Genomic DNA, 14,648 nt, shown 5'->3' with positions numbered 1-14,648 from the left:
CGATCTGAAAAAGAAGAGAAAATGTTATGATAAAGGAATGTATGCATTACCTTATTCAAAAATAAATAAAGAGGTGTAATGCAAGGCTTCATTGTTACTGATGTTAATGAAATGAACTGGCAATGTTTCCTGTGTTATTAACAAAAATAAAATATGTTTCGATTATGAAAAATTAAAATAGCACATGTTGTATATCATAACGCGAATAAAACTTGCTTTTATTATGAAAACCAAATCGGTCATCCTTCCCATGACCTATTCCTTAAAACATGCGCGAAAACTATTCTCATAGTACATGATATGAATGTTACATATAGATTTCAGTAACAGACGATTTAAAACAACATTTAAGTGACAAAAATAACCCTTAAACTTAAACTCATATACCTTTATGTGAATAAAAACGCTATCAGCTACGACTGTCCGCATAATTATGTCTAGCAAATAACATATCTACTCACTGGATAACCTTTGGATTTCAATACATTTACATTGTACAATCCCCTCTCTATATACCCTGATATCGAAAACGGCATCCAACCACGAGCATATGAGACGAAATCATTCTCGCTAATCAATTGGTCTGCAAAATCCCGTAGTTTACCTTCTTCAACAATCATTTGCAAATCGTTTACATATGATAACATAAGCCTACTGCGCACTCTGTCTCGAGTAACGCTTAATCGTTGTATAGCATAATGTATTTACCACAATGAATACTGCTGTGTCGATGCTATTTGTGATGTTTTATCAATCTTTAAATACTAACTGCATAGTTGACGTATTTCTACAGGGTGTCCATAAAGTCCCAGTACCATTTCAAGTATTTATGGCTTGTAATGATATGGGACTTTATGGACACCCTATATAGTGTGGTCGAAAAATTATTGGAATGGAATGGAATATGTGGTTTTGGCATAAAGCCAAGCACTGGGACCAATAGAGTCATTCAGCGCTACAGTGATAATGAATAGAAATGGAAATATAAATAATGAGTTCAATGGGCATGATATAAATAATGAGTTTAAAATAGATACCCTGATGATCAATGTTTAAAACGGTAAAATCGAAATTAAATATTTAATGGAATTAAAAGTTAACATTTATGATAAAAAATAAAGATAAAATTAAAAAAAATAATTATACCTATATAAAATTACTAAACGTTTTTAAAAAATCCACAAGCCTTTAAAAAACCCATAACAGGGCACACATCGATGTTGTCTCCTAAAATTTCAGATATAGTTTTACCATCTAGATTGTATATCCGCCTCTCATTTACATACCTGGTGCAGTGAACCAGAATGTGCTCAACTGTCAAAGGGCTATCACAGTGAACACACACCAGAGCACTGCCACCATCAAAAAGAAAACTGTGTGTCATTCGGCAATGAGCAATCCTCAACCCTTTTAAAATAACTTGTCTTCCTGTCGCTTTGATAGGATGATTGCCAAATTTCTACTTGAGGTCTAATTGTTTTTGACTTATTATTAGCAAGAAGGGGAGATGACCACCGCTCCTGCCACTTTCTTAGTATATAGTTACGAATAGAGATTTTCATATCAAACTGGGGGACTCTATTCGTATCAATTTCTCCTTGGGAACAGGCACTCTTTGCTTCTCGGTCTGCTTCTTCATTACCTAGGATCCCAACATGACCAGGAATCCAACAAAAACATACTGTTTTACGCCTACACGAAATGCGAAACAGCCATGCCTGGGCCTTTTGTACTAAAGGATGGGAAGAATTATAACTATTCAGGCTTTCCAGAGCACTTTTACAGTCTGAGTATATGACACAAGACTTTTTATTTGAATGATATGCTATATCTAGGGCTTTTACAATAGCAGATAGTTCAGCTGTATATACTGAAGCAACTGGAGGTAGCTTTGCAACATTACAAAAATTATCAGTGACCACAGCTAAACCTACTCCCTTGCTTGACTTTGAGCCATCTGTATAAATTTTATAGTCGTTATTATGAACTTCATCATGTTCTAAAAACAGTGACTTTATTTCTTCATTGGGAGTGTTCTTTTTTACTATATTTTTTCTTGCACAGTTCAGCTTTTGGTATGAACCAAGGTGGAATTTTGGAAGGGGCCAATTCATGAACATTCTGAGTCAGTATAGAATTTTCATTTACAGATGCATTTAGCCGGATCTGGAATGGAACAGAAGATCTTGGCTTGAATGTGCTAGCATCAAGTTGATTAATAACCTTATTTGATGGATTGCTAGCATTACTTTTAATCCTCATCAAGTATCGGAGGCCTAATTCTTCACGTCATAAATCAAGTGGAAGTTGGTGCATATCCACATAAAGACTCTCAACGGTGGATGTTGGAAAAACCCCAGAGCAAATACGTAAACCCATATTTTGGACTACATCAAATTCGTGGAGTTTACTTTTGCATGCTGATGAATAAATCTGGCATCCGTAATCCAACTTTGATATACATAATGCATCATATAGATGTAGCAAAGTTTTCTTATCTGCACCTCAGTTAAAGCCACAGGCCACTTTCAGAAGATTGAGAGATTTCTTTACTTTGCACTTTAAATTTTAAATATGCTTAGACCATGTGAGTCTGGAATAAAAAATCATTCCTAAGAACTTGACATCATCTGCATATGGTAGAACAGACCCATCAAATTTCAAATTTGGTACAACTTCTTGACATCTACTCCTAGTAAAGCGAACAGCAACGGTTACTTGATGAGAACCTAAAACCATTTTGTTTTGCCCATCGAGAGATAGAGTCGGTGGATTTTTGTAAATACCTGCAAGCCGATTCAGCATCATATGCGGGGTAATAAATAGCTAGATCATCAACAAAACGTGAGGCCCGTACAGGATTTGAAATTTCATTGATGAAGCTATTAACGGCAACAGCAAAACAAGTTACACTCAGCACACTCCCCTGTGGAACACCTTCTTCTAGTTTGAATGGGTAAGATAAATTATTTCCTTATAAACCGGTCTGTTAAAAAGGAGTTCATGAACCTAATCATATTTCCTTGTATGCCTAATTTATGCAGCTGCTTAACAATTCCGTGGCGCCATGTTGTATCATAAGCTTTTTTTAAGTCAAACAATACACCAATTGTCTGACACTGGTTTACAAAGCCCTGTTGAATTTGACTAGAAAGTCTTAGCAGAGGGTCAAGGGTAGATCTGTTTTTGCGAAAGCCAAACTGGAGTGGAGAAAGTAGTTTCTGTGTTTCTAAGTGCCAAACTAAACGAGTGTTGATCATCTTTCTCCATCAGCTTGCATACACAGCTAGTAAGAGCTATGGGCCTGTAACTTGTTGTCTGATAAGGTTTTTTATTTGGTTTTTGAATTGAATTGCTACATGCAATTTTCCATCCTCTTGGTAAGATTCCAGTATCCAAAATTTTATTAATAATCTTCAAGAGGTATGTTTTTGCTTCCTCGGGTAACTGTCGAAGCATTACATACAGGATAGTATCCTCACCAGGAGGAGTATCATCCATTGAAGAAAGGGCATCTTGTAGCTCATATACAGAGAATTTAGGGTTATAAGCTTCAAGATTACCACCAGATAAATCTAAAGGAACCTGGGTGTTCCTAATCCTCTGAAAGTCGGTTGAATAATTACTTGCACTTGAAATGTGGGAAAAGTGCTGACCTAGGTATTCAGCTACATCTTTGGGACTTGTTATCTGTGAATCTCCAACCTTAAAAGAGGGTGTTTTAAGAGGAGAAAATTTCCCTGCAAGCTTTCTTACTTTATTCCAAACTACTCTGGATGGAGTTTTTGAATTAATTCCATTTAAATAGTATATCCATGTATTTCTTTTTACACTACGAAAATATCGACGCTGTTTGGCCATAGCTCGTTGATATATTATCTTAGCAGTAGATGTGCCACTTGACTTATATTTTTTATAGCATCTTCTTGTAATTTTTCTGAGAACAGTACATTTCTTATCCCACCATGGGGCAGCAGGTTTCCGCGGTTTTCCACTTGTTTTTGGTATAGCAGCCTCTGCACTCGTTAACACTGTTTTTGAAAAATAGTCTTATGCTTCTAAGTGGCATATAAAAGATTCATAATATTTGTCTAATCTTATACCCGTCTTATATTTTACCCATTACCTTCCATTTTGGTGGTGCTTCTGTAGGAAAATTTCTGACGAACTTTAAATGGATAGGAAAGTGATCACTACCGTACAGATATTCGTCAACAGACCAGTTAAAATCCAAAGCTATGTCTGAGGAACATATACTGAAATAAATAGCTGAATACGAATTAAAATGTATGTTATGGTAAGTCATCGTACCATCATTAAGAAGCGCAATATTATTATTATTAATAACTTCCTCTATCACTTTTCCCCCATTATCTATAGAGTCACCTCCCCACAGTGGATTGTGCGCATTAAAATCTCCTAGAAGCACGATTGGTGATGGTAATTGATTTAACAATGACTGAATGTCAGCCACTGGAAAATCAGATCTAGGAGGAAAGTAAATGGAACAGACAGTAATCTGCTTTTCTAAAATTATGTTTAGTGTAAGTGCCTGTAAATTTGTATTAAGGCGTACTTGAGAGTATTCCAAAGATTTATTCAAAATAATAGCAGCTCCCCCATGTGCACGGTCACCTGCAGGAGGGACCGAGGAGAAAATCTCATAGTTAACCCCAGGATAAAAAAACTCTGGGCCTAATTTGGTTTCCTACAGACATACTATACCAGGATTTCTCTCTCTTAACAAAACTTTTAGCTCTTCTGCACGTGTACACAGTCCTTTACAATTCCATTGCAGGATATCAAAGACGCCATTATGAAGAGAGATTTTAGTTGGCTGACCTAATTCTTTCTTGGTGGTCTATTCAGCCTCTCAGAGGAGAAGACTTTTCTGATGGCATAATTTTACATTTGCCTTTCTTTACTTGGGCAGGTGACAAAGGAGGAGATGTGGAATGAGTACGTGATCTTTTATTACCTGTAATTTCATTCCATTCCATTTGGATGATTGTTTAACCTCTGGCCACATGAGGTACTGAGGTCTGCAATCTTTCTTGTGGAAGATTCCCCAAATCTGAGAGTGAGATTACCTGGGATGCCTCTAGAGATGAGGCTAGGGAGGCTTCTGAAGAAGCCCGAAAGACCCTAAAGAGGGGGTTTTGAGGAAGCTCCCACAGAGGAAGCTGGGGCTTGAACAATTTCAAGCACTGAATCAGGAAGTTGTCTTGTTCGGGGGATGGAGCTCCATTCCTTAGGCCGAGGAGCTAGATTGCTCATAGAAGGACGAGATTCTTTCTTTAGTGGTGGTTGTTTGCTGGGAGAACTAGAATTGTATACTTCTGTTTCACCAACCATCACTATATTAGTTGTCCTAGCTAAGAGTTTCTTTGCATAGCCCACACTTATGTGCTCTGCATGGGATTTAAGCAAAGCTTCCTGTTTGTCCCTATACGATTCACAATTTTTATCTCTGGGACTATGTTCCTTCTTACAGTTAATACAATTTAACTGTCTTGAACATTCGCCATGCTCTGGGAGACAGCATGTGCCACAGAGCTTAGGTCTTATACATACCCTAGATGGGCGACCATAACCAAAGCAGTTGAAACATTGGAGAAGCCGGGTTTAAAGGGACGTATATAAATTATTTCCTTTTCTAATTCAATGGAATTTGGCAAGTCTTTATCACAAAATGTAAAAAATAATCATAGACGACCTAGGTACTTTAAAAACTTTCCAAACATTGGGGAGGGGACACATATCAAGGATTTCCTGGTGGGAGATGACACCTTTAGCATAGCTAAAATTGTAGTGATGCTTGACTTCTTTGATAATTCCTTCTGGGGTAATCCTCCAGTTGGATATCATGGCTGCCTGTTCCACTGATTCTACATGCACCAAAAAGCAGTTTTGCCCAAAACGTGTAATTTTTTAATTATTAATGCCTCCTATTTGACGCTGCAAGTATTTCTTGAATAGTATTATGTTACTCGGCTTTTCTTTAACTGATACTACCAGCTATTTTGCTGGCTTGGGGGTTTTTGCTACCGATGTTTTAATTGTTTTGTTGTCTGGGTTTTTGGGGTAATATACCTTTAGGTTAGAAGAGGGCCTTTTTACTAAAACACATGAGATATTCTTCCTAGACTCTCTATACTCAGAGTAGGCAATCAAAGCCTCTTTATAATCTGAAAAAGTTATTCAAACCTGCCAGAACTGTAAAGTGTCTGCCAATTTAATTCCTATTCTCTCAATAGCTCCATATTTGCAAAATTCTTCATTTATTATTTTGTATCTCATATCTAATGGGAGAGAATAAATGAACAAAGTAGATTCATCTTCCCCATTCTCAATACTTGGGGAAATAAATGATTCCAGAGTGTAATGGTAATCGCTTCATAGCAAAGAATTACGAGTTAAAGGAGAGGAAAACGCATCTTCGAGAAGTTCTGCAGCATGGATGCTTTTGCGTGTGTGTTCGAAGCGCCTGTTCTCATGATGGTTCTAGAAATGGCAGGAGTTTTGTGGAACTTGTCAGGCGCCGACGTGACGTGAGAAACGCCGCGATTTCTAATGCAATACTTCGTCAAGAAACTTCTAAATCGTTCCGGTAATCTTGGGAGTCTGTGACGCTCGCCATAGGCCCCGCCCCCAGAATGCTGTATAAATATGACAGACAAAGTAGAAGGCAGATCATCAGTTAGTCACAGAGATCAGAGATCATCAGTTAGTCACAGAGATCAGAGATCATCAGTTAGTTACAGAGTAAGAGATCGTCAGTAAGAGCCACAGATCAGATTATCAGTGAGAGATCACCGACAGAGGTCATCAGAGTGAGATAAGAGAAGAAGGATGAAGGATCAGAAAGGAAAGTCGCTCGAGAGAGAATTGGTCGAATTCTGGTCAAGTCGTTTTCAAGAGTGGAAGACCGAGTTATTTCGACGTTGAACGAGACTTAAGAGAAGAAACGTTCTGCTGGAGGTTTTGGGGAGTTCCTGCCCTTCAAGTATCAAGAGCAGACATTATTTTCTGCAATACGGAGTCAAGAAGACGTCTGCAATCGCAGTTCTCCTTTTGTAAAGCCATTGCTTCGAGTTGCTAAACTGGTTGGCAAGTACTTTCATTACCACACTGTTTCCCCAGTTCATGCAGAGTAAGATTTTACCTTTTATATGTAAATAGGAGACACCATTCTGCATTTATCTTTGTTAGTGAGCTTGTAAATAAACCTTTGTTGTGTTAGTGTTTCTTTCTATATTCGTATTCCCAGTTTCAACTGTTGGTGTTGAATTCCGTTTGTTTATAATAATATCGAACCTGAAGCTGACTTCTCAGAGGCCGTAACATTGTGGCGGCCTTCCTTAGAATAGCACTAACAGTTTAAAGCAGGGAGGATATAGAAAGAGCCAGAATGAGTGAGATGGTGAAAAAGTTTATTGAGTCAAGCAAGCTCCTAGGTCTAGAGGGGAATGATCTCCGTGAGTATGTTGAAAAGAAAGAAAGAGAGAAGTATGAGAGAGATGAAAGAGCGGCTGCGAGAGAGGAAAGAGCAGCTGAGAGGGAAGTACAACAAGCGAGAGAAGCAATGAAAATGCAGCAGCAGAGAGGGAAGAGAAGCAATGAAAATGCAGCAAGAGAAAGAGAGAAGCAATGAAAATACAGCAAGAGAAAGAGAGAGAAGCAATGAAAATGCAGCAAGAGAGAGAAATGTTGGTAATGCAGCAGGAAGAAAGAGAGAGAGAACCTAAGCATGAGTTGGAAATTGCTCGGTTAAGGGAAAGTACTCGTAACAGTCGGACAGGCGAGAATGAAAACGAAGCTGATACGTTAGGTATGAGTGCAGTGCTGAAATTACTACCAAAGTTTGATGAGGAAGATGTAACAAAATATTTCATGTGTTTTGAGAAGTTAATGGAAAGAGTACGTTCTCCTAAAGAAATGTGGACTTTATATTTACAGTCAGTTTTGAGTGATAGGGCACCTACTGTGTATAGTTGCATGTCTAAGGAGGAATGTGATAATTACGATATCGTGAAAGAAACTGTTCTTAGCGTGTATAGGTTAGTACCAGAGGCGTACCGTAAAAAATTTAGAAATTTGAGAAAGGATGAAAATATCACGTATGTAGAATACGGTAAGAAGTTAGAAAGGCTGTTTTTTTATTGTTTAACTTCTGCTAAAGTTGAGGATTTTGATAGTTTTGAAGAACTTAGTGTTGTTAGAAACTTCAAAGATAACGTATACCCTGAGATTAAGCTTTATATAGAGGATAGGCAGCAGTATCTTTTGCTGGAGCAACTAGGCTAGCTGACAAATATAGTCTAACTCATAATTTGAGTGTTAGTAAGAAACGAAATGATCCTTCGTCTGGTAGAGTGCAAAGCAGTAAAGGTCTCAATCCTAGTAATAGCAATGCGAGTAAAAGTGACTATTCCTGTTATACATGCGGAAAACCTAGTCACACGTCTAAGGTTTGTAAGAATAATGGGAAAGGGCATTTAGCGAGAAATTGTGCAGTGGAAAGGAAGGACGGTAAGAAACCAGTGTCTCTAGTTAACCTTTTGTCAAGTAGGAATGATGTGATGAGAGAAACTAGGAAAATTTTTGGTGAATTTCTGTCAGAAGGCGTAGTTTCCTCTCTTGGAGGAGTGTGTTCGAGAGAAGTAGTCTTGCTTCGAGACACAGGAGCTGCTGTCTCACTGATTAGGAGAGAGTGTGTGCCATACAGGGCAGAAATCAATTTGGAAGAAAAAGTCATGTTAGGTGGATTTCCTAACACTTGTGTTCTTTGTCCTTTGTTGAAGTTGAATTTAGAGTCAGGTAGTGTCAGGAGAAGTGAAACTTGCAGTTGTTGACAGTAATGACTTAGCTTTATCCAAGAATGTGAATCCTGTTGTGAGGGATATTCCAGTGCCTGAAATGGTAGTAACTAGGTCGGGTTTAGATACAGACATAGACTACGGTCATAATGTGTCTGTGGATTCGAACAAGAGTAAGTTCGTGGATTCGAATGAGTGTGAGTTTGTGGATTCGAATGAGAGTGAGTTCATGGATTCGAACGAGAGCGAGTTCGTGGATTCGAACGTGAGTGAGTTCGTGGATTTGAACGAGTATGATAGAGGTGGTGAGGTTGATCTTGGGCATGTAGTGTGGTGAGAGACGGAGGCTCTATCGATGTTGACAGTGATAGCCAAATGAAAGGTGTAGCTGTTGATAGTAACGTAGTAATGTACCGGTATCTAGTACTAGTTACGGTGATGAATTAGGCCCTAACGTTTGGATAAGGATGAGCTAGTCAAGTTGCGGAAAGAAGGATGAGACTCTAACCCCAATTTTTGAATGTGAGTTGGATGATGATCTCGATGATGTTTGTAAGGAAACTTTTTGTGTAAAGGACGAAGTTTTGTGTCGTTATGTTCGACCGAAGTCAGGTAGTAAAGGGGAAATCACTGAACAATTAGTGGTTCCTAGGAAGCTTCGTGAGCTAGTTTTGAAGTTAGCACATGATGAGCAAGGACATTTGGGAGTAAATAAAACTTTCAAAGTGTATTAATAGGGCGTAACTTTTGGCCTAAAATGAAAAATGATGTAAAGAGGTATGTTTTAAGCTGTCATGAATGCCAAATTGCCAGGAAACCGAATCAAGTAATCCCCAGAGCTCCATTGTGTAATATTTCTTCGGTAGGCGAACCTTTTGAGAATGTAGTTATCGATATGGTTGGACCTTTGCCTAGAAGTAAGGGAGGGAATATATATCTGTTGACAATCATTGATAGACTAACTCGCTATCCCGAGGCGGTACCCGTAAGAAGCAGCAACGCGAGGACCGTAGTTAAACATTGTTAAACATTATTTTCTATGTTTGGTCTGCCTCGTACTATACAGAGTGATAATGGTAGTAATTTTGTATCCAAATATTTCAAAGATAGAATGAAAGAGTTAGGCATCAAACTCGTAACTTCCACACCTTATCATCCCGAATCACAAGGCATTGTGGAGAGATTTCATCAAACGTTAAAGAGTTGCTTACGGAAATTGTGTAAGAACTTCAAACACGACTGGGAAGAAAAGTTACCATTCGTTCTGTTAGCTTTAAGGTTAGCACCGAGCGACACTACAGGATTTAGTCCTTTTGAGCTTGTTTTCGGTCACACCGCTAAAGGTCCTTTGGAAATGTTAAAATGTAACTTAATGAATAAAGTAGGTAGTGAGGACTACATCACTAATCTAGAGTATTATAAAAACAGTTTAAGAGATGCTTGGCAACTAGCGAAGGAGAACGAGAGGGAGAGTCAAGGGGAAACTAAACGGAAACATGATCTTAGAGCGAAAGAGAGACATCTGTTTTGTAGGAGATAAAGTTTAGTATTAGTCCAGAAAGAAGGTCCCTCTTTATTTATCGTATAAGTTCGAGGTCCTTTTTCAGTTTTAGAGAAGAGGGCGAATCTGAATTATTTAATAGATATGGGTAAACGTAGAGCAAAGTGGCTGCATGTAAATTTGCTCAAGAAATATAACGAACGCCCCGTGCCTGTAGTAACGGTGTCCCAGAAAGAAATTAGTTGAGAGAAGAACTCCGAGGTGCTTAAGAATTTCGAAGTTTTTAATCAGGGTTTAGAAGAGGAAAAGGTGAGGGAAATGCGTAATGTTTTAGTGAACTTGTCCTGAAAATAGTTAGACAAAACTAGGCTTAACCAATGTTTTAGAACATGATATTGAGTTGCAGGATACGAAACCCATTAGGCAAAGTCCGTATCGTCTGAACCCAGAAAAGGCAGAATCTGTGAGGAAGGAAATTGGTTACATGCTAGATAACTATTGATAGTACCTAGCGAGAGTGAATGGAGTTCCCCGGTAGTTCTGGTGAAAAAGGAAGATGGATCAGATAGATTGTGCATTGATTTCCGGAAGGTAAACAGTGTAACGAAGCAAAGTAATTTTCCCTTACCCAGGATTGACGATTGCTTAGATAGAATCGGAAATTCCAAGTTCATCTCGAAGCTTGATTTGGCTAAAGGTTATTGGCAAGTACCTTTAAGTGAACAAGCCCGGAAAATTTCCGCCTTTATAACGCCATTTGGTAGTTTCGAGCCCAAAGTTATGGCTTTTGGCTTGAAGAACGCAGCCAGTACCTTCCAAAGGTTAATGAATAAAGTTTTAAATGGCATCAACAACTGTGTCGTGTACTTAGATGATCTTGTGATATTTTCAGAGACTTGGGAGGATCATGTAAGGATTTTGGCAAGAGTCTTGAGGCCCATACCAAAGCGAATCTCGTTCTTAATCTAAGGAAATGTGAATTTGGGAAAGCCTCTATTACTTATATAGGACATAAGGTAGGTCTTGGTAAAATCTGTCCTAAGGATCAGAACATAGAAGCTATCGTGAATTTCCCAATCCCAACAACTAAAAAACAGGCCATGAGATTTCTCGGAATGGTTTTGTATTTCCAGAGATTCATACCAAATTTCTCGGAAATAAGCGCTCCCATAACTAGTCTGTTTTTTAAGAAAGGGACGCAGTTTTGTATTTGATGTCGCGTGTGTGGAACCCTTCAACAAGTTAAAGGCTATAATGATTCACGAGCCAGTTCTATTATTATTACCCGATTTTGGTAAGGAATTTAATTTAGCGATCGATGCCAGTGATATTGGTGTAGGAGGGGTTTTGTTACAAGAAGTGAATGGAATGAAACTCCCAGTTGCCTATTATTCAAAGAAACTGAATAAAGCGCAACAGAACTATTCCACTATTGAAAAGGAATTGTTTGGTTTAGTTACAGCCTTGCAACACTTTGAGATTTATGCACGTAGTAGTTCTGTTTTAACTGTGTATACTGATCATAATCCGTTAGTTTATTTGGAGAGGTTTAGGAACAAAAATAAACGTCTAATGCATTGGAGTTAAGAATTACAAGACTATAACCTGAAGATAGTTCATATAGGGGGAAAGGATAATGTATTAGCTGATAGCCTCTCTAGAGATTTCTCAGAATGAGTAGCCTAGTGACCGTTTTCTGTTATCGCACGAGTGAGTGTGTGAGTGGAGAAGCGTGCATGTTTGACTGGATTAAAGCTTTATGCAGAATTGTTCCCTTGCTGTTTAATTCTTGTTTCTCTTAAAAAAAAATAAAAAAAATAAAATCAGTTGATTTAATTTTTTTCTCTTTTTGGGGGGACGTGTAACGGTAGTCGCTTCATAGCAAAGAATTACGAGTTAAAGGAGAGGAAAACGCATCTTCGAGAAGTTCTGCAGCACGGATGCTTTCGTGTGTGTGTTCGAAGCGCCTGTTCTCATGATAGTTCTAGAATCAGCAGGAGTTTTGTGAAACTTGTCAGGCGCCGACGTGACGTGAGAAACGCCGTGATTTCTGATGCAATACTTCGTCGAGAAACTTCTAAATCGTTCCGGTAATCTTGGGAGTCTGTGACGCTCGCCGTAGGCCCTGCCCCCAGAATGCCGTGTAAATACGACGGACGAAGTAGGAGAAGGCAGATCATCAGTTAGTCACAGAGATCAGAGATCATCAGTTAGTCACAGAGATCAGAGATCATCAGTTAGTCACAGAGATCAGAGATCATCAGTTAGTTACAGAGTAAGAGATCGTCAGTAAGAGCCACAGATCAGATGATCACCGACAGAGATCATCAGAGTGAGATAAGAGAAGAAGGATGAAGGATCAGAAAGGAAAGTCGCTCGAGAGAGAATTGGTTGAATTCTGGTCAAGTCGTTTTCAAGAGTGGACGACCGAGTTATTTTGACGTTGAGCGAGACTTAAGACAAGAAACGTTCTGCTGGAGGTTTTGGGGAGTTCCTGCCCTTCAAGTATCAAGAGTAGACATTATTTTCTGCAATACGGAATCAAGGAGATGTCTGTAATCGCAGTTCTCCTTTTGTAAAGCCATTGCTTCGAGTTGCTAAAACTGGTTGGGCAAGTACTTTCATTTCATTACTCCCTGTTTCCCCCCCCTTTTTCCCCCAGTTCATGCAGTGTAAGATTTTACCTTTTTTATGTAAATAGGAGACACCATTCTGCATTTATCATTGTTAGTGAGCTTGTAAATAAACCTTTGTTGTGTTAGTGTTTCTTTCTATATTCATATTCCCAGTTTCAGCTGTTGGTGTTGAATTCCTTTTGTTTATAATAATATCGAACCTGAAGCGGACCTCTCTCAGAGGCCGTAACACAGAGTTACCACCAATTTTTCTTCATTTTCAGCAGATGCCTCATGTCTCAAAGCCGATCCAAGTTTATCAATATTTGGGGGATTTTCAGTTTCCAAGTGGGTGCAGAGGTCTTCTCCTGTGCCAAAACCATATCATCAGAGGGCCCAGGGGTACTCGAATCTTTATTCTTACTACTCATAAAGATCGAATAGATAGACAAAAATAATTAAACCTGAAACCTTAAAAAGATATCATCAGCCTTTCATGGAGTTTATTCTTCCACTAATGGCACAAGTGAGAAAGCAAAAACTGACAAAGGACCCAATGCCTCACCTCCCAACCACCCTACCCCCACAGGGGATGGCACAACATAATTAGAGTGGCCCAAGTGTAAGCCAGACCCCGCTTGATATGACTGAGAATATTAACAAGAAGATACAATCAATTCCCCACACCTCCCCCCTAATTTACATAATGGGCAAAACCGGATAGAATACCGAGAGTCCTAAACCTAGAACCAGACCCCTTGGAATCCGTGGTCTAGCCCTGCAGAATAGTTCCGCCTGATAAAACTCAGGTCCGAACATTATCGGGCAGTTGATGGTCCCACCACAATCCCTACTATTTAGCTTCGGTATAAAACAAAACCATTCCAGCTATGATATCTTTTCCCATTTATCAAGTCCAACAAATTTTACAAAAAGTGGAAAGTTCCACAACGTTTATTCCATATATATATATATATATATATATATATATATATATATATATATATACATATATATATATAAATATATATATATATATATATATATATATATATATATTATATATATATATATATAACAATATAGGGGACTCTGGTTTGAACCCGGGAACTAATTCCTGGGGTTCAAGAGCCCCCTCACCACGTCATATCAAGGGTGGTCCCATATCGAGGGGGGAAAATTATATTAGTAAACGAGAACAGGAAGTTCGTACACAAATACAAAACTGTCTTTTCTCTAGGGGTATATGTCACGTAAGCCACGATTAATTAACCCACCTAGAACACTAATTACTTTTACAACAACAAAAAATATCCGTACCAACAGGTTTGAAGCGAAATTGTTCAACGAGTCAATGAGGAAGCACATTACGCTCGAACATAACGCTAAAATGATATCACTGAACAAACACCATCGCGCACAACAAATGCTAGTGAAAAATAATTTTAAATGTAACCCATTATAGAACCTCATTTGGTCGAGTTTAGACGTTGATTCAGCCAGGTCGAAAATTTCGCGAAGTTTTTATTTTCAGCGTAGTTTGCCACCATATTGTTATTTATAACACTTGCCTTATATATTATAATTTGCAGTATATTACGAGTGATTTTTTGTGATTGCCTTTATATACGTATGGGAAAAAGATTTTACGGAACCTTTTGGTACTTGAATCATAAATAGAGATACAGTCCGAGCGCGAAAATATATGACAAC

Source organism: Macrobrachium nipponense, chromosome 6 (genome assembly GCF_015104395.2).
Source record: "Macrobrachium nipponense isolate FS-2020 chromosome 6, ASM1510439v2, whole genome shotgun sequence".
Classification (NCBI taxonomy): Eukaryota; Metazoa; Arthropoda; class Malacostraca; order Decapoda; family Palaemonidae; genus Macrobrachium; species Macrobrachium nipponense.
This window is presented reverse-complemented; position numbering follows the sequence as displayed.